We start from the raw sequence: 4,515 nt of genomic DNA, 5'->3' as shown, positions 1-4,515 counted from the left end.
AAAAGGGGTACTTTTCAATGGTGCTGCAAGCCCTGGTGGATCACAAGGGACGTTTCACCAACATCAATGTGGGATGGTTGGGAAAGGTACATGACGCTCACATCTTCAGGAACTCTGGTCTGTTTCAAAAGCTGCAGGAAGGGACTTTCTTCCCAGACCAGAAAATAACCTCTGGGGATGTTGAAATGCCTATAGTTATCCTATAGGACCCAGCCTACCCCTTAATGCCATGGCTCATGAAGCCATACACAGGTACCCTGGACAGTAGTCAGGACCTGTTCAACTATAGGCTGAGCAAGTGCAGAATGGTGGTAGAATGTGCATTTGGACATTTAAAAGCACGTTGGCGCAGTTTACTGACTCGGATAGACCTCAGCGAAACCAATATTCCCATTGTTATTACTGCTTGCTGTGCGCTCCACAATATCTGTGAGAGTAAGGGGGAGACATTTATGTCAGGGTGTGAGGTTAAGGCAAATCGCCTGGCTGCTGATTACATGCAGCCAGACACCAGGGTGGTTAGAAGAGTACAGGAGGGTGCAGTGCACATCAGAGAAGCTTTGAAAACCAGTTTCATGACTGGCCAGGCTACGCTGTGAAAGTTCTGTTTGTTTCTCCTTGATGGAACCCTTCCACCTTGGTTCACTCTACTTCCCTGTGTGGAAGCAGAGAAAGAACTGACAGGAAGGGGATTGCAATGCATGACAGTTTGGCAGCAAGAGTCAGGCTAACTGTAACCCTAATAACGCGAGATTTGTAGAAGCGAGGAATGTGTGAGGCGAGTGGGAAAGAACTGTGTGAGAAATTGTTGCGACCTTGTGTAGATAATGTGTAGATAATATGGAATGTAGACTAAGAGTCTACATTAGTGAGCAAAACAAGATATCAGAATGACCTATGTATAAACAAAATGCAGCTGTTGCCTATTATTGTCTGTAACAAAAGGTATAAATGCTTGCTGTAATTGTTTACCTGTTGAGACCTGTTTAGCTCTCTCCCTCTATGCAATTGATAGAGAGAAAATAAAGTATCTGACTTGCTGTACCCAAACAAAAAGTGAGAACTCTGTTATTCTCCGACACCAGTAAGCTAACCACCCTCCACTCTGCCCTTCGATCACCACTTGCAGAGGCAATAAAGTAATTGTTGCTTCACATTCATGCATTCTTTATTAATTCATCACACAAATAGGGGGATAACTGCCAATGTAGCCCGGGAGGGGTGGGGGACAAGGGAAGCACTGGGTGGGGTGGCGGAGGAGGGAAGGACAAGGCCACACTGCACTTTAAAACCTTAAAATTTAAAAACTTTAAACTTATTGAATGCCAGCCTTCTGTTGCTTGGGCAATCCTCTGGGGTGGAGTGGCTGGGTGGCCGGAGGCCCCCCCTGCACCGCATTCTTGGGCGTCTGGGTGAGGAGGCTATGGAACTTGGGGAGGAGGGCAGTTGGTTACACAGGGGATGTAGCGGCAGTCTGTGCTCCTGCTGCCTTTCCTGCAGCTCAACCATATGCTGGAGCATATGAGTTTGATGCTCCAGCAGCCAGAGTATTATAGACTCATAGACTCATAGACTTTAAGGTCAGAAGGGACCATTATGGTCATCTAGTCTGACCTCCCGCATGATGCAGGCCACAAAAGCTGACCCACCCAATTTCCCTTATCTCAGCTGTTGAAGTCTTCAGATCGTGATTTAAAGATTCAGTATTGACTCCTGCCTTCTGTCAGCAAGCTGACGCCACCTATCATCTTCAGCCCACCACCTCTCGTCACATTCATATTGTGCTTTCCTGCACTCTGACATTGTCTGCCTCAGCGCATTGTGCTGTGCTTTGTCAGTGTGGGAGGACAGCATGAGCTCAGAGAACATTTCATCCCGAGTGCATTTTTTTCACCTTCTAATCTTCGCTAGCCTCTGGGAAGGAGAAACATATGCAGCTGTTGGAGGGGAAAAAAGGGAGAGTTAAAAAGACACATTTTATAGAACAATGGGTACACTCTTTCATGATAAACCTTGCTGTTAACATTACATAGCACATGTGCTTTCGTTACAAGGTCGCATTTTGATGGCTTGACCCCTCCCCCCCACCGCGTGGCTAACAGCTGGGAACATTTCTGTTCAGCCACAGGCAAACAGCCCAGCAGGAACGGGCACCTGTGAATGTTCCCTTAATAAAAGCACCCTATTTCAACCAGATGACCATGAATGATATCACTCTCCTGAGGATAACACAGAGAGAGAAAGAACAGATGTTGTTTGAATGCCAGCAAACACCGGGACCATAAGCTGCAATGCTTTGTTCTGCAATCATTCCCGACTACGTGCTGCTGTGCTGGCGTGGTAAAGTGTCTTACCGTGGAGGATGGAATAAGGCTGCCCTCCCTAGAAACCTTTTGCAAAGGCTTTGGGAGTACATCCAGGAGAGGTTTATGGAGATGTCCCTGGAGGATTTCTGCTCCATCCCCATACATGTTAACAGACTTTTCCAGTAGCTGTACTGGCCGCAAATGCAAGGGCAAATTAATCATTAAACACGCTTGCTTTTAAACCATGTCTAATATTTACAAAGGTACACTCACCAGAGGTCCCTTCTCCGCCTTGTGGGTCCAGGAGGAAGCCTTGGGTGGGTTCGGAATTTACTGGCTCCAGATCCAGGGTGAGAAACAGTTCCTGGCTTTTGGGTAAACCAGTTTCTCCACTTCCTTGCTGTGAGCTATCTTCAACCTCCTCCTCCTCACTATCATCTTCCTCATCCCCTGTCTTAACTATAAAGGGAAGGGTAACAGCTCTCCTGTGTACAGTACTATAAAATCCCTCCTGGCCAGAGACTCCAAAATCCTTTTACCTGTAAAGGGTTAAGAAGCTCAGGTAACCTGGCTGACACCTGACTCAAAGGACCAATAAGAGAACAAGATACTTTCAAATCTTGGGGGGGGGGGAAGGCTTTTGTTTGTGCTCTTTGTTTTGGGGGTTGTTCGCTCTTGGGACTAAGAGGGACCAGACATCAATCCAGGCTCTCCACATCTTTCTGAACAAGTCTCTCATATTTCAAACTTGTAAGTAAACAGCCAGGCAAGGCGTGTTAGTTTACCTTTGTTTTCTCAACTTGTAAATGTACCTTTTACTAGGGTGTTTACCTCTGTTTGCTGTAACTTTGAACCTAAGGCTAGAGGGGGGTCCTCTGGGCTCTTTAAGTTTGATTACCCTGTAAAGTTATTTTCCATCCTGATTTTACAGAGATGATTTTTACCTTTCTCTTTAATTAAAAGCCTTCTTTTTAAGAACCTGATTGATTTTTCCTTGTTTTTAGATCCAAGGGGGTTGGATCTTGATCCACCAGGAGTTGGTGGGAGGAAGGAGGGGGGATGGTTAATTTCTCCTTGCTTTAAGATCCAAGGGGTTTGGATCTGTATTCACCAGGGAATTGGTGAAGAGTCTCTCAAGGCTACCCAGGGAAGGGAATTAGCATCGAGAGTGGTGGCAGCGGACCAGATCTAAGCTGGAAGTTAAGCTTAGAAGTTTTCATGCAGGCCCCCACATTTGAACCCTAAAGTTCAGAGTGGGGAAGCAGCCTTGACATCCCCAAAAGCCTATTCCGTGTTGCGTCCTACTCCATTGAAGGAGTCAAAGCACAGGGTTGGGATACTGGTGGCTGCATTCCCTAGAATGGCATGCAGCTCATCATAGAAGCGGCCTATTTGGGGCTGTGACCTGGAGCGGCCGCTTGCCTCTCTGTTTTTTTGGTAGGCTTGCCTGAGGTCCTTAATTTTCACACTGCCACGAGTCCCCGTTATAGCATCTGTCCTTCATGCCCTTGGAGACTTTTTCAAATTTTTTTGGCATTTCGTTTACTGTAACGGAGTTCAGCTAGCACGGATTCGTCTCCCCATAGGGCGAGCAGATCCCATACCTCCCGTTTGGTCCATGCTGGAGCTCTTTGGCAATTCTGGGACTCCATGGTCACCTCTGCTGATCAGTTCGCCACGCTGGCCAAACAGGAAATGAAATTCAAAAGTTCGTGGGCCTTTTCCTGTCTACCTGGCCAGTGCATCTGAGTTGAGAGTGCTGTCCAGAGCGGTCACATTGCTTCCACACTACACCAAATTCGACCCGGCAAGGCCGATTTCAGCGCTAATCCCCTCGTCAGAGTTGGAGTAAAGAAATCGATTTAAAGAGCCCTTTAAGTCGAAAAAAAGGGCTTCGTCGTGTGGACGGGTCCAGGGTTAAATCGAGGTAATGCTGCTAAATTCGACCTAAAATCGTAGTGTAGACTAGGCCTAGGTCTTCTGCTTGGGGTTCTCTCCTGAAAAGTGGCAGATCCCTGTTCAAATCCTTTTGCCTAGCTTTGCATACGCGGAAAATGAACCTGGATTTATAACATTACAGAGGAGTACCCTAAACATGGGGCTCCCTGTTCTCAATCTCTTTCCCAGCCATTTTGTGTGGAGTTAGGCCGATGCCCAACTCATTCTTATAAGCAGAGAGAGGCACCTCCCTGCAACCCATAAACAGAAT

This window comes from Terrapene carolina, unplaced genomic scaffold (assembly GCF_002925995.2).
Source record: "Terrapene carolina triunguis isolate 2854851 unplaced genomic scaffold, T_m_triunguis-2.0 Scaffold32616, whole genome shotgun sequence".
Taxonomy (NCBI): Eukaryota; Metazoa; Chordata; order Testudines; family Emydidae; genus Terrapene; species Terrapene triunguis.
Note: the sequence above shows the minus strand (reverse complement) of the source record.